The following is a 17946-nucleotide window of genomic DNA, read 5'->3' on the forward strand; positions in this document are numbered from 1 at the left end:
CTCCACACCTTCGTCAGCATCTGCTGCCACCTGAGTTTTTGATCTTAGCCATTCTGTCTCATTTGAGGTAGAATCTCACAGACATTTTAATTTGACTTTCCCTGATGACTAAGGATAAACATTTTTTCAGATGCTTCCTAGGCCATTCGAGTTTTTTCAGTTAAGAAATCCCTGTTGAGCTCTGTTCTCCATGTTTAATAGGGTTATTTGGTTCTCTCGAGTCTAACTTCTTGAGTTCTTTGTATGTATTAGATATTAGCCCTCTCTCAGATGTAGAATTGGTAAATATCTTTTCCCAGTCTGTTGGTTGCTATTTTGTCCTATTGACAGTGTCCTTTGCCTCACAGAAGCTTTGCAGTTTTATGAGGTCCCATTTGTCAATTCTTGATCTTGCAGCACAAGCCATTGGTGTTCTGTTCAGGAATTTTTCCCCTGTGCCCATATGTTTGAGGCTCTTCCCCACTTTCTCTTCTATAAATCTCAGTATGTTTGGTTTTATGTGGAGGTCCTTGATTCACTTGAACTTGAACTTTCTACAGGGAGAAAAGAATGGATCGATTTGCATTCTTCTACCTGCTGAACCCTTTGTTGAAAATGCTGCCTTTTTTCTATTGAATAGTTTTATCTCCTTTTCAAAGAACAAGTGACCATAGGTGTCTGGGTTAATTTCTGGGTTTTCAATTCTATTTCGTTGATCTACCTGGCTGTCACTTTACCAATCCCATGCAGTCTTATCATGATTGCTCTGTAGCACAGCTTGAGATCAGGGATGGTGGTTTCCCCAGAAGTTCTTTTATTGTTGAGAATAGTTTTTACTATCCTGTTTTTATTTATTGTTGTTGTTGCTATTCCAAATGAATTTTAGAATTATACTTTCTAAGTCTATGAAGAAGTGAGTTCGAATTTGATGAGGATTGTATTGAATTTGTAGATTGCTTTCAGCAAGATGGCTGTTTTTTTCCCATATTAATCCTGCCAATACATGAGCATAGGAGATCTTTCCATTTTCTGAGGTCTTCTTTGATTTCTTTCTTCAGAGACTTGAAGTTCCTGTCATACGGATCTTTCACTTCCTTAGTTAAAGGCACACCAAGGTATTTTATATTATATGTGACTATTGTGAAGGTGTCATTTCCCTAATATCTTTCTCAGCCTATTTATCACTTGTGTAAATAAAGGCTACTGATTTGTTTGAGTTAGTTTTATATTCTGCCACAGGCTGATGTTTTTTATTAGCTGTAGGACTTATTTGATGGAATTTTAGGGGTTGCCTTTGTATATTATCATAACATCTAGAAGTAGTGACTCCTTTACTTCTTCTTTTTCAGTTTGTATCACTTTAATCTCCTTTTCTTGATTCATTCTCTGACTAGAACTTTAAGTACTGTATTGAACAGCTAGGGAGAGAGTGGGCCATCTTGTCTTGTCCCAGACTTTAGTGGGATTGCTACTAGTTTCTCTCTAATTAATGTAATATTGGTGGTTGGTTTGCTGTATATTGCTTTTATTATGTTTAGGTATGTGCCATGAGTTTCTGATCTCTCTAAGAGTTTTAACATGAAGGAGTGTTGTATTTTGTCAAATGCTTCTTCAGCATCTAATAAGTGATCATGTGGCTTTTATTCTTGAGTTTGTTTATATAGTGGATTATGTTGATGGATTTTCATATATCGAACCATCCTTGCATGCCTGGGATGAAGTCTTAAATTTGTAATGTGCTCTTGGAAATTTTTAGCTTAGCTCTTCATTTAATAGTCTTCACATTTTAGCAATTATACAAACTATATATAGTATATATGTTTGTGTGTGTGTGTATGCTGCTACTGTTTTTGATTTTGCTTGTGTTTTACATCAATAGACTCCAATACAGAACACTCATTTTTGTAAATGTTTTTGGGTATCTATTTTTAATGAAGTTATCAGTCAATAAACAAATTTGGAATAGATTTGCAATGATTATTTGACTTTTTCTGAAGATGTTGCAGATTAGTATAAATATACTTCAATTAAGTTTGCTCTCTCAGTTAGTTAGAAAACTACACTACTTTTTTAAAAGAGGTTTTATTTCCATAAATCTCTTTCTCCTCTCTTTCCACATTTTTTAAATAACTTAATATGCATGATCTATGTAACTCAGTTTCTCTTCTTCTGTAGTTTAAAATGATAATGTTTGTATCTGTTTTGTTGCTTTATCTTGCTTTTATCACTGAAGCTAAGGACAAAGGAGCCACACAAGTATACTTAATTATCTTCCTTTTGATTCAAATGGAAAACCTACAACCTACTAAAATACTGTTTTAACTTTGTGGCTTATGAATGAAAAATTTCTGATTTTTTTCTGACAAATATTTCATCTGATTCTAAGGTATGGCTTTATCTAGAGATCAAGTCTCATTTCATATTCTAGGATACCTGTGCAGTTAGATATTCCGTTGAACTCTGAATTTTAAGAGTTTAATTATTAGAAAGAATTTTTGAAACATCTGGAATTCGTCTTACAGAGCATTCGAGATGAGATAACTAGATGATTTCCAAAATCTAGTGAAATCTCTCAAGTCTCAGGATGAATATCTATCTCAGTTATAAACACCTGATACAAAGGAAGGATCTTCCAAAGACATACTAGAGAGCACTTAACTGTGTGTTTTCTTTGTAAGAATTAGATATAAAATAAACTGTAATTCCTAAATGTATAGAGCCAAACAGCCATAGCTATGTTTATTCTGTAGAGCAGATAAATTCTCTTTGGATTATAAACTTCCTGGTATGCCCAGAACACAGAATGATTCAATGGGGTCTAAGTAACTGAATGAATATACAGACAAAATTACATTAAAGTTAGATTTTAACAAAATGTCCCAACTGAAAGAAAAAGTTTACAAGCGTTGTGATAATATTATCAAAAATATCTAAGACATGGATGAAAAAAGACTCTTTAACCTGTGATAAAATCTAAAATCTTTTTGTTTGTTTGTTTTTGTTTTGTTTTGTGTTGTTTTGTTTTGTTTTGTTTTTTCGAGACAGGGTTTCTCTGTGGAGCCCTGGCTGTCCTGGAACTCACTGTGTAGACCAGGATGGCCTCGAACTCAGAAATCCACCTGCTTCTGCCTCCCGAGTGCTGGGATTAAAGGTGTGTGCTACCACACCCGACAAAATCTAGAATCTTAATACTTGAAAAAAAATATGGAATTAAATAAAGGCAATTAATGTCAATAGAATAGAACTATTTAAAAACTATAAGAAAAATCTGACTTCAGTGAGGAAAAATGTAGATATAAAATGACATGTAAGTGGGCTGGAGAGCTGCTCTGTAGTTAAGAGCAGTGTCTCTTCTTCCAGGGACTTGGCGTGCTTCTCAGCCCTGAGAAGGTGCCATATAATCACCTGTATTTGTAGTTGCAAGGTATCCAGCACCCTCTTCTGGCTCCATGGGAAACCTGCACTTTCATGAAAAAGGACAAACCATTCACACATATAAAACAAATGAAAACAAATATCTAAAGTGGTAACTGAAACCCATTTCAAGTTTCTATTTATTATAGTTATAACTGAAAGATCAAGTGTATCCTCTGAATAAGTCATATATTTTGTTATTTTTATCATCTTAATTTTTCAGCTTTTATACTTAGATGAAGAGGGATACTCTATTATTCAGTATTTATATTTAAGACTAAATAGAATGCAGATGCATCCCTTTGGCAGAGATCTCACCCAACATACTCAAGGCCCAGTCCATTGCACATGACTGGAAGCGCCACCTAGTGGTCAAAACCATGCACTGCTCTTGCAGAAACCCTGAATTTTGTTGCCACTACTTTGGTAGTTCCTCTTGAGCATGGAAGGGCACCTTGATTATTTATATTCTATGTAAACATGTAATATAGATATAGATCTATATTACTTTTCATACTCTACGTATCAATTTCTATTGTCCTCTATCTTGTGTGATATTTTGATTGAAGCAAATTTACAATTACTGATTAGAATTCTGAAAATTAATAAAATTAGAAGAATGTGTATAAAAACACATAAAACAAGTTTCACCATAATAATGAACAATAATTGTAATGTCTTATGTTAGCCACTGTTAGTCAGAGTGTATTGTAATTAATATAATTATTTAATAGCATAAGTCACACCTTTGTGTTATAATATTATCTTCTATAAAGTGTGTACACATATGTATGTGATTTAAATTCACTATATATTAAGGGAAACAGGTAAAAAGGGAATTTAATAATACTTAGTAGTGAATATAATAATATTGAACCAGCATTCTATTTGTATTGCTCAGTAAGGAAAAGTGAGTAATCATTGAAACTAAAATGCTGTTTTCTATTTTTAGAATGACTAAACTTAAAATGAGGAATACCACGGTGTTAACATTTTATAGTTATTATTTTTCACAGCATATTTTATTCACTCATGTATATCTTTTAGAAAACAGGCATCATATTTACAATTACAAATAAAGTTGTATCATTTATATAGTTCAAATTATTAAAGTTTTGATCTATTTTAAAACATACCAAGACATGCTGACATGATTCTAGGTAAAAAGATTATCAGCCCTCATCATCAATTGTAATTTCAATATTTGTGATGCCCACTAGGTAACAGGATATTTAAGAAGTGGATATTAGAAAGAAAACAAAAAAAAAAACCAAATCAAACAAACAAACAAAAAACAGAAGGATCCTGCTGAGGTGACTTACACAAGGAATAAAACTCTAGGCCCTCAGACACAAACAATACTCATTGTTTTGGAGACTTAGTAACGCTAAAATATGCAAAATCTTCTTTGAGGTATTGGAATGGAAAGGGTAAACAGGAAAGGCATGGTTGAGAGCAGGTGCTGTGAGGAAACTCATGCTGAAACCTTCCAGTGAGAAAGTACAGCAACTCATATCACTTATTGTTATTCTAGCCAAACGTTACGAGTTTTAACACTAATATAGTCCACGTATATCCCATGTTTATATTTGTGAATTAAGGTATTACTCAACTAACAAACTTTAAAGAAACAGGCTATTAATAATATAATATATGTACTTGGTGATTACAGCAATCGTCATAAACATAAGTTTATTTTGAAGGCACCTAGACCAAGATTTCCAAGTCGGTTTTTTAAATTCTCATTTCTGAATTTAAGTTGATGGTTCAGATACTTCCCTTTCCCATTAAGACAGTAAAGCAGTTCTGGTAAAAACCAATCACTGAGAGGATGCTATCCTGGCACTAAAGGATAACATCTTTGCCGTGTTTCAATACATGCACATGAATAAATACATGTACCAAATATAAATGAATTCTGAAACTGCTAAATTTACAGAAGCAATAGATCTACATATTTCACATGTCATTTTATGCATATTGGAATTGGAAATAAATAATAAAAGATTACAGATAAGTAATTAAAGATAAGTAAAAATAAGTAGTAGATATTATAACTCAGTGTATGTTAATTTGACATAATACTTCTGTATTCATGCATTATTGTTCACTTTTATAAATGAGAAACGGTATATTTTTATTAACTAACCTTTGAATTATAAATATCTGAAGATTTAATCTGTGAATATTATATATTAGATGCCTTCGGAAATATTTATAAGAAGATACTACTAGAATACTTTAATAATCAATTATGTACTTTAAATATATTTTGTAATTAATAGATTGGATATAGGAAGATAGTGCATACACTTTTTTTACTTTATAAATAAAATTATTATTTTTTTATAAAATTATTCTTTGATTTATTATGGTCAACTAATTAAGAACTCAGAATTACAAAGAACATCCATTCTATGGCTCTGTTAATTAATTAGGAGATAGACAAGATTTTCAGTGTCCAAACTTATTTTAATTCTATCCTAACATACGTGAGAACATACCATTTTTATTTTGTTAAATGGTAGGCAGCATGCTTATGTGCTTTATGTTTGACACTTTGACATTAAAAATGAAAGCATTTCATTTAATATTAAGTAACATGATTTTCTCAAATTACTCCATTACACTAATGAATTATTAATTTTCTAATGTTGGTCCTGCCTGGCTTAGGTTTTTGGTGCTATATACAAAGCTAAAATGAAGACACTGGAAATAGCACTACACATGCTAACACAAATACATATACTGGTAACATGTCCATAATAACATTCAAAAAGTCTTCATATGAATGAAACCCTATTCATAGTTGTGCACTTATATAGCTATATTAACTTTTGTTAACATTTTTATCCATTGTTACAAAATTGTAAAATGCACATTTAAATTTACAAATACAAAATATTTACAAAATTTAAGAAAGGAGAAATTTTATCTCAATATGTCATGATTTCTCTTTCTCTAATTATAAATGAAGATATGTCATTTTCTAAATAGAATTTTATTAATTTTAACTTAAAATATTATGTCTTATTTCAAAGAAAGCTTTGTGTATTAAGTAAACTACATTTACATAGAATAATAGTGTCAACTCTTTTAGCTATTAAATTAATTCTGTAGTAGATTGCTAAAATAAAAATTTGAAAATTACTTCTGATGAGATTTATTATTTTTTTATAATGTAAAATGGTTAAACAGGCTTCTCCATCCTGATATCTATAATGATAAAAGACCATATGCCATGACTTACTTTTAGAACATTTAAAGCCTAATCATCTTCTATTAACTATTAAAAATAAATAGTATTAATTTGATGTATTTTATAAAGATTAATTTATATACCTCATATGGAAATGATATAAAATTATCTACCAATCATCTTTATCTTAAAATCTATTTTCAGTGTATAATTAACCTTTACTATTAAAATTTCTGATATTAGATGACGCCCCATCCATCTTCTTTACTACTTATTTTAACAACATATTGACCAGTGTTTACTTTATTTGTAGTCAAAAGATGTTTTAAAATAAGCTGTAGTTGTTTTTAAAATGTCAGAGGACTGAATTTGCAGTGCAACACATACAACTGAGAGGTTAATCAAAATCTCTTTTTACTAAAGAGAGTTAATCTTTTTGCTTATATTTTATATTTAAATATGCAGAATCAGTTAGATACATTTTCTATATGTCAATATTTTACTTAGTTCATATGTTTCACTGTTCTGTTTGCTATTAACAGTTAAAAGTATTTCCAAGCATGGTTTTTAAATATTTGCTTTCATAAACTAGTTTTAAAAATACATGCCACAAGTATTTTACCTACTTATTTTACATAGTTTACTTAGTAAATTTTCTTATTTTTCAGAGTATATTTTACCCTATGTCTTTGGATCCTGCAACTCGATGTGAAAATTGTATTTTCCATGTGTTACTTTCAGGCTCAAACCTTTGTTCTCAGGGTGATTCTCTGAACCATCAGATATCTTTTAATAAGTTCACATGTTTTTAATTAGTGAGTTATGGCTCCAGTTAAAATTTAAAATACATGAAATACACAATATGAATTAGGATTCCTCAATCCTGGTGCTGTCGATATGTTGGAAACTTGGTGATGGCTATTTTGTAGAAGGGCATTTATTCAGGATCTCTATTCTTTAGATGCCAATAATGTATTGACTGTTTACACACACAAAACTGGTTCAAGATATTTGCAAACATTTTATGGAAGATGAAATATCCCATCTACCCTAGTCATTTTCATGTACTTCAAAAATTGAAAAATTTATAGAGATGAACAGTATATTTTACAATACAGTAATTAATTTATCTGAGGAAAGATATGCTCATTTTAATAAGTAAATACTAAGACCTAAAACTTCAAAATCACATAATCATCATCATTATTAATATTTAGAGCATATACCTATATTTTTATTTCAGTTGTATACATCCTACAAAATTGTTTCCTTATCAAAGCGGTAACATAAACCTCAACATATGTGCTCTCATATACCAATTTATTTTCTATATGTAAAATATTTTGAGAACATCGTAGATGAGTAGTTTTATTATGTCTCTACCATTTTTCTAAGTCTTTCCGTATGTCCTCCTTTCCAAAGTCATGATCAAGACAAAAAAAGTGTAATAGATAGATAGTAGTATAATAGTAGTATTAGTAGATTTAATAGTGTACTCTATTAAAATTACTTCAGTAATTTTTGTATTTTTAAAATATTATGATTTCCTCTACAAATTAATAATATATTTCCAAATAGTACTTCTTTCATATTCAGATTAAGTTTTATTTGATAATTTCAAAAATAAGGAAAAAATGCCAAAAGATATATAAGATCTTTATGTATTAGACCTGTAGTGCTCCATATAGTAGTAGAAAATGATAGATAAATGTTCACTGAAAATTCAAATTTAAAATAGGGATCTATGTATCTATCTATACTTTGTTATAGTCCACTTATAAAATAAGTAGTGTCTGCCTTCAAGTCATAGGAAAATCCGTATTCTCAACACAAGGCTTAAATATTACAGAAAACAAACATATATATATATATATATATATATATATATATATATATATATATATATATATATATATATATAATGCTTACCTGGCCTGTGCTTCACTCCATGAAGTCACAAATGAACTCAAATCTACTGCATTGCACTTACTGCACTGACTCCCAACTGACTGAATCTCTTTCACTTTTGCACTGCTCCTAAATAGCTTCTTTTTCCTATGCTGTTCTCCTAAAAGTCAGGCATATCCTATATTTGAATTGCATGAATCTTACTTAGATTCATCAATTTACTCCTCAATTGCACGTCACTTTCAAATATTGCTGCCTCCTTTGACAAACAAATTTACAAATGGATTAAAATATGTGGTGTATCTGCATTCCAGCCTGATCACATAGATCTAGCTAGGTCTTTGAATATGATTCCTGCAAGAGCATCTATGAGGCTGAATTAAAATTCCTCTACAAATATCTATTTACAGCTCTGCATTATAATTTAAAGCTAGATTCTCAATTTTTATGCATATACCTTTAATAGTGTTAGTTCACTTCCTGTCTCACAGCAACATGTTGAAATATTTATTTTTCTAGTCTCTCAATTTAAGTTGACTCATTTCTGTTGTTTACAACACTTGGTTTTATAAATTATTTGATATTTATTGTTAAATTTTTATTAAAAATCAAGCCAATATGTATATTCAATGTGCACAGCATAATTTTAACATATCTATAAATTGTTAAATGGATCAATAACCAATTGGCAATACTTTATTTCACAGATTTTCTGTGATGACAGCACTTAAAAATCTATTCTCATTAATTTTAGGAATGCAAAAATTTTAAATTTAATAATATTATCATAGTGCATGATTAATTTCTCTGTTTTTGATTCTATATAACAAAGTTTTTAACTCCTGGGTCACAATTTTTCTCACTCATAGGGCCTAGTAGTGCACTATTTTGAAGCACAATAATTTAAATTTTACATTTTTAGATTGCAAATGTGTGTGTGAAATAATAAAGAACTAATTTCTGCTTGTATGTGTGTGTGTGTGTGTGTGTGTGTGTGTGTGTATTTGCTTGTTTTCTTTTATATTTATCTTGGCATACTATTCTCCATGGTTTTTCATATTATTAAAACAGGTTTTTTTCTTTTCAAAATCAAAATAACCCTTTGTTTCCCACATATATCACACTTTAGTATTCATACATCTGGTCATGTAGACATACCTTATTTTATTTGGTCATCAGAACCTTACAGTATTGACAAGAAAAGTAACATATTTTCCCCCTTGAAAGTGTGATTTCATGTTTTTGAATCCATACACAGTATTGAATTTGATGACCATGCTTGTTTCTAGGTGACCTCAACTTCATGGTTTTCTCAGAAATAACTGTGGTAATTTACATTCAGTCTTCAGGCATCCTTCTTTCCTCTTCTTCTTATCATAGTTGTCATCTTTTATCTTATTGTGAGAAACCATTTGGAACAAAACTAGATACTATCCTACCTTATTTTTTATGTTTGATTTCCTTAAGGTTTGTTTTGTCGAAGACCATTCAGTCACTGTTGAGCATTTTAATCTCTTCTTTTGAAAATTTATGTTCAAAGTTTTTCCTCGTTTTTAAATTGGATTATTTATGTAATTTGGAAATACAGCTTCCACCCAAAATATTATGAGATTTTTTTTTATTCTGTATACTATATTCTCACTTGTTTATTACATTTTCTCCCTATAGAATAGAAATTTAGACTGAGGCAATTCTACATTTCTACTCATTGAAAGTTGGTTTTTCTTTCTGTCTTCTTTCTCTTTCTTTCTCTCTTTCTTTCTTTCTTTCTTTCTTTCTTTCTTTCTTTCTTTCTTTCTTTCTTTTTTTCCTTCTTTCCTTCCTCCCTCCCTCCTTCCCTCCCTCCCTCCTTCCTTCCTTCCTTCCTTCCTTCCTTCCTTCCTTCCTTCCTTTTTTTAAATCTGTGATTTGGAAATTTCATCAAATGATAATCACTGACTAGTTAAAAAATTAATAGATTTTAAAATGTTTTCTTATTGTTTTAAAGTTTGGACTCTTTCATTCTTTAAAATATTTATTTAATATGTTCTGAATTGATTTATTTTATGTGTTTTATATGCGGCTTGATTTCCAGAGTTTTGTCTGTCAATATCCAGTTTTGTCCTTTGTTGTTGTGGCAAAAGCTAATGTTACACAAGGGTTATACAAGACACCATACTAAACAAGGCATGAGGACAAGCCAGAAAGCAGTGTCCTTCCTCTGCTTCTGCGTCAGTTCCTGTATCCAGAACTCCCTGCCTTGAGTTCCTGACTTGACTTCACATAGACTATGACATAGGCCATCTAACCCAGAGGAATTTTTCTCTAAGCTGCTGTTCATTGTGCTATTTCAACATAGAAAAAAATCAGTAACACTATATCACTTTGAGAAATCCTCTAGGCTAAAGATGTTATCCTTGCAAAGGAAAAGTATTTTGTCTTACCTTAAGGATAAAACAATAAAATTGACTTATAAGAATAAGGGGATATGTTAAGATATTAAGCAAATACCTATAGAATTAAAGGATTATTCTCTATATATTTTCATTGGTGTACTTAATACATATATTTTATTCAAAACACAAATGCATGCATACACACAGAGACACACAGACACACACACACACACACACCAACTTGTTTTTTATACTTAAAAGTGTTTCAAATGCCATTTTTTGTTTTCAGTTTTAGTGTATTAATAACGCACTTAGAAAAATATGCTCTTGGGGCAAAATAATAAAATTTATTGACGGAATACTGTGAGATTATGAATTAGGCAAGAAAAATGAACAATTAAATGAATGATTTTAAGATTAATTCACTAGTGTGTGTTTGTGTGTATGTGTTTGCCACGCACTCTAGTCGAGTCAGCTTGACAGGCCGAGAGGCCTGGAAGCCACTGACGAGGCAGAAGAGTTTCATGGAGACTCACCTCCTGGAGTCTGGCGTCCTCTCTACTAACCCATACATTAAAATTCCACTCCCGCGTTAGTCTAGTGTATGGATCCACGTGCTGTCTTTTAGTATTATCCTATTATAAGTGCCTTTTAAGATTGAATTCTGACATAGCCAAGCCTTCACCAGTGTTCCAATGTCCTAGAAAATCCTTGAACTGACCATGGGCTTGGAATTCAGGAAGAATGTTGCCTATTCAGTGACATTCAGTATTGTGTCTGGTATTACACTATCACTTTGAATAAAAGCTAAGTCACTGCCCTACACAGGAATTTACCATCTTCTAAGAAGAAGGAAGTTTGAGACCTATAGAGGAACCAGAATAGATACTTAGAACTGTAGATAGATGAGTTACACCCATACACACGTATTTACAATGGCCTAAGGGAAAGGTGGACTATACAATAGACTAAAATAGGAACTATGGCAAGGGCACAAAGCCTGGCTTCTAAGATTAAGTGAATCTTAGGTGGAGCTCTTGTTGATCCCAGTTGTTAACAATGAATTCTATCCCAGGTGGTTCCTGTTAGACCTTCTGTGTTTGTATTCTTGTGTTTTATGTTGGAATCCAGTAACCTCTTTGTACCATGCGGGTGTGTCACCCAACTTCTTTATTTTCTTCTGCATAAAAAGTTTGATGCTCGATTTGACAAATTACATTCAGATTCTACACAATCTCTCCTGTGGGCATCTGTCTGTCATTCCATCTGACGCTTTGCCCACCTGCCCCAGAGACTCGTTCATGCAGACAAAGGGGCCCAGAGGGTCTGTGGCATGTGTTCATGTGTGTTGTGTGTGTATGTTCATTGTCATATGATAGGAAGAAAATTACTATGTTGCATAAAGTAATTTATTATAGGTAGAGCCATGATTATTTTTTGTTTACATTAAGAACAATACAAAACATGAAATTATATAATTAAAATATATTACTAGACTATGAACAGTATATCATCAGTTACATAAGACTTTTTGCTTAGTAGAGAATAGTAGAGAACTAATTCATTGCCTAGTATGTGCTATACAAATATTTTAGCAAGGAGTTACAACACCAACTCAGAAACTTTAAAAGATTTTCATTAAGTGCATGTATTGGTATATATGCAAATGTATATTTGTGTGTGAATGTGTTTGAGTTTGTGTGTGTGTGTACGTGTATGTATCTATCTGTGTGTGTGTATGTATGTGTGTGTCTGTGTGTGTATGCAAATGCCTATGGTGGTGAGAATATTGTATTGTGTCTCCTAGAGATGATGATGTAGGGGATGGTGAATAACCCAACCTTGGTGCTGGGACATGTACTCAGATGCTCTGCACGAGAAGCACACAGCCTTCCAATAGCTAATCCATCTCACCAACTCTTGGGTTCCCATCTCATTTCTGAATTTCCAATCCTAAAGTTTTTGTGAGGTAACACTTTTGTAAATATGAGCTATATTATTCATGAATTGGCTTACAAATCACTTAAACAAATTTATTTAATAAGTAATGATTGCAAAGTAAGGATTAAGTGTTTGATAGATTTGAGAGAACAGTAAAAGAGTGAGTGTAGACGTCATGTATTTTACACATATATGAAACTACTTGAACTTATCTCAGGAGAAATAAACATATATTATTACATACTATAGATTTTTTATCCCAGATTCAGTCTTCAGCCCTGAAAAAAATATACACAAAAAATAAGCAAAATTAAAAGGCGGAGTAAAGCTATTCAGGGAAAATAAAACATGAAAAACTTTGCAGAAAAACATTACTGCTTCAATTCCAGTTGTATTATATTGCAAATGCAGATGGAGATTCATCCATGAAATCTTTAACTTTGTATGACACCTGTAATAATAGCAAGGAGAAAAATAATATTTACATTGATTCTTCATTCATTCACCTACCTATCTTACAATTTCTCTGCAACGTTTGAAAAGTAAATGATCTGTCTTTATCATGCAAGACCACTCTTACACATTTGTTTAGCTAAACTAAAATACCCTAGGGAATGTTTTTTCTATCTCTAAGTAATTATGAATTTGCAAAAGCTAAGTAATTCTATCATAAAAACATAAACAAACCTTCAGGAACTAGTTCAAAATAAACTAAAAGACAACTGCAAATTTTCTGAGTAATTAGAAGACCAGTAGAATTTTTTTATTAGTCTATTTATATTTCAAATGTTATCCCCTCTCCTAGTTTCCTCTCCCAAAATCCCCATCCCCCTCCTTCCTCACCCTGCTCCCCAACCAACCCACTCCTGCTTCTTGGTCCTAGCATTCCCCTATACTGGGGAATAGAACCTTCACAAGACCAAGGGCCTCTCCTCCTATTGATGACCAACTAGTCCATCCTCTGCTATACATGCAGCTAAAGACACGAGTCCCATCATGAGTTTTTCTTGATTGGTAGTTTACTCCCAGGGAGCTCTGGGGGTACTAGTTAGTTCATACTGTTGTTTCTCCTAGGGGGCTGCAAACCCCTTCAGTTCTTTAGGTATTTTCTCTAGCTCCTTCATTGGGGACCCTGTGCTCTGTCCAATGGATCACTGTGAGCATCCAGTTCTGTAATTGCCAGGCACTGGCAGAGTCTCTTAGGAGACAGCTATGTCAGTCTCTTGTCAACAAAATCTTGTTGCCATCTGCAATAGTGTCTGGGTTTGGTGGTTGTTTAAGGGATGGATACCCAGGTGGGGCATTCTCTGGATGGACATTCCTTCAGTCTCTGCTTCACACTATCTCTGTATCTCCTTCCCTGGGTATTTTGTTCCCCCTTCTAAGAAGGATTGAAATATCCACACTTTTGTCTTCCTTCTTCTTGAGTTTCATGTGGTTTGTGTCTTGGGTATTCCATGCATCTGGACTAATATCCACTTATCAGTGAGTGCATATCTTATGTGTTCTTTTGTGATTGGGTTACCTCACTCAGGATGATATACTCCAGATCCATCCATTTGCCTAAGAATTTCATAAATTCATTGTTTTTAATAACTGCATAGTACTCCATTTTGTAAATGTACCACATTTTCTGTATCATTACTCTGTTGAAGGACATCTGGGTTCTTTGCAGCTTCTGGGTATTATAAATAAGGCTGCTATGAACATAGTGGAACATGTGTCCTTAAATGTCCACTGGGACACATGGGAAAAACATCTTCAGTCATCACATAATTGATTTTTCATACTGTCCTTTTGCATTAAAATCAGAGATTTCAAAAACTGACTTAAGTTATTCTTGTTGACACAAAACCAACTTTCTTTAAGGTATGTTTGGCAAAACAGTAACCTATGGAATATAAAGTATTCCATTTGCATCATAGTAAATGAAAAGTTCTACAGTATCTTCATCATGTGCAATGCTCCTCAACCTTCTATATTATACTATTCATTTTCAGTTCACTCCAAACTTTTTATCAAAAGCTTTTACCCATTAAAGGCTGCATCCCAATTCACATTCTCCAAAGAGCCAACATTTATTAATTTTATGACTATAGCTATCCTAAAAATTTTACATAAATTTTTGTCTACTACCTAATTCTGTGATTGATATATGTCATTCAGCATGTCTTTATTAAGCATAAATATGGCATAATTCATGTCAAATTTCCTTAATCTTTAAGACTGAGTAATATTTCATTTTTATAGAAAATTGCTAAGTTTATTAGTTAATCTCTCAACATATATAAGGCTGTTTCTACATTTTGAAAATAACATTGCTAAAATATCTGTTCCATTCTCTGCTTCCTTTTATTTGGTTGTGGATATGAATGAAAACGTACACAGTAGAGACTCTACCACCTCATCCATCATCTTCTCTAGTTAATTTGCCAGGCAGGAAAAGCAATGCAGTAATGTCCTACCTAATAGGCAAGTCTACTCTACTAGAATGCGTTCTTGAAATGCATTTTTAGGATATGTGAACATGATTTTTCTTTTTACTTTGCTGATTATGCTATATAGTTACTAAGTTAAATACTTAAGAATAAAATCGACACTTCAAAAACATATAAGATCGTATTTTATACTTTTATGTTCTAAGTATGTGTTCAATTAATTAAATATTTTTGTTCATGTCAATGCTTTTGTAGTAAATATAATTTCTTTGGATGAACTTTAACTCCTTTACTTTATTGCAATATTCTTTGTACACAGTGCTAGGTATCATATAGATAATTTCTTTCATGCCTATCACATGCTTACACATATTCAGCTCTTTCTCACTACCATAATTTGCTGTCCAGTAATCTCCGTTCCCCATATCATCTTATTTTGTATTCATGTCCTACATTTAGTTTTATGTTGCAATATTGAATAGAGAATTCATAAACAAGAAAAAATTAGAATTTCTTACTGAGTCAGGATGTACAATGTAATGTGATTGTCTTAAATTATGTCAATTTAACCAGATTATAATATTATTTCACCCTCCTTTTCAGCTGTTTCAAAGAGACAATATTATTAGAAAATTTGCTACTAAGGAAGAGTTCAGATATGAAAAATCATGACTACTTTCCAGTTAGACATTAGATCAGGAAATAATAATGCATCATGAAAAACACTCTAGCCATTTTAAAGTTATTCTTATGAGATTATATTTTGAATAGTATTTTAATAATTAAAAAATGATGTGTCATTAGATTGACATCTTTGGTACATACACTGTCTACTACAATATGCCCAAAGCTGGTACCACTTACTAACATATTCTATTGTTTGTATACAAATTAGAAAAGCTATGAAGAAAATATATTAATAACATTAAATTTGTTACAACAATATATTGTGGTTATAATAAATACTGATTATATTTATATTCTAAATATTTATAGGGGGTATACATACATACACACAGACACATGCATCTGTGTGTGTGTTTTCATTAATTACTTAATAGAGTAGAATAGAAATAGCAAAGATATTACAAAGTCCTGTTATTAAAATCCGTGGAAATTCATGTATAGAATATTTCTTTTACAATGGAAATTTACCAAAAGACAGTATTTTTTTAATTACTGTGATATGAATTTAATTTTATTTATACTTAGGATAGAAATAATAGACATTTTCTGGAACACAAAGTAAGCTTTCTCACTGATCCCATATTATTTTGTAAATGTCTGAGTTATAATAGTCTTTTCCATTGTCGTATCTATTTACAATAACAATCAAAAACTACAAATGCATGTCCATATGGCTACAACTATAAATACTTATGCATTAGTGATTTTTCTGTAGCTTTTGATCCAACACTGCTACATGACAATTTCCAGAACGAGGAGTTTATTTGGACTTAGAGTTACAGAGAGAAGAGTGTCCATCACTGAAGGTAGCCACAGGAGGAAAAGCATAGCAGCTTTCCTCCAGAGTAGGATGAGAGCTGGTATTTGAACCATAGATCATAGCAGAGACAGCAAACTGAGAGTGACTTGAAGTTTTTAATCCCAAAGTCCACTATCATGGTCCTGCAGAAAGGCTGCACACCCTGAATCTCCCTAAACAGCTTCAACAACTGGGGAATAAATATCCAAAGGTTCAAGACTATGAAGTACATTTCTTATTCAAACCACCACTGCCAATTTTAACTAAACCACATATTACATTATCATTAAACACAAACCTATTACATATGGCAAAACACACCAAGAGCTCTTCACTTTGAATGTTTCAGTGTAAACTCATCTTGTTTTATCTCAGTAGAAAGGAACTAATTAAAAAGTATGTCCATTAAAGTAACAAGTAATATGCAAAGAAAACATGTTTTCTCCTTTGACTATATAATCAAATGGTTATTTTATGAAAACAACAGGCTTTATATTTCATGAATTTCACATAGTTCTTAATATTTTCCTCTTCTCTTTCCTTTTCCTTTCTTTCCCCCTTTCATATCTGTATTATATTCCTTTTTTAACACCAAAAAGAATATACTTCTCTATTTTTTTAAGATTTATTTATTTTATTTTATTATATGTGAGTACACTGTAGCTGTCCAGACTTAATGCTTATTTAAAGTGCTATAATTAAATAACAAAACTGAGTCAAGAGAGTTTTGTTTGTGTCTCAGGGATCATGGTGATTTTCTTCACTAGTGTTTGGATTTCTTCATGTAATTTTTGATTCTGTTTAATATTTTTCAATATCTCCACTGATTTAGCATTGTTTCTCATGCTCTTTTATAAGGGCTCAGAAGTTCACCTTTTCAACAGGAATCAAACTCCATTTATTCTATGTTTAAGTGGAAGTAATAATCTACCACATATTATACCTCTTGAGATTAATGGTGTATGAAAATATGAGATGGTGATTGTGCTTTAATAAATATTTACAAATGGTTTCTCTCTTGATATTTTGTCAGGAGATTAATTTATGTTAATGGACAATATTAGATAGCTAATGTAAGGGGGAACTTATATGTATGTAACAGTGGTGAAAATTGTGATTGAAGTTTATTTCATCAAAAAAAGTTTTCAGTGGTATTTGGAGAAAAAATAATATATAGTGGATATGACTCTGATTTTATACTTTAAA

This window comes from Mus caroli, unplaced genomic scaffold, assembly GCF_978045245.1.
Source record: "Mus caroli unplaced genomic scaffold, Mus_caroli_1 scaffold_14, whole genome shotgun sequence".
Taxonomy (NCBI): Eukaryota; Metazoa; Chordata; class Mammalia; order Rodentia; family Muridae; genus Mus; species Mus caroli.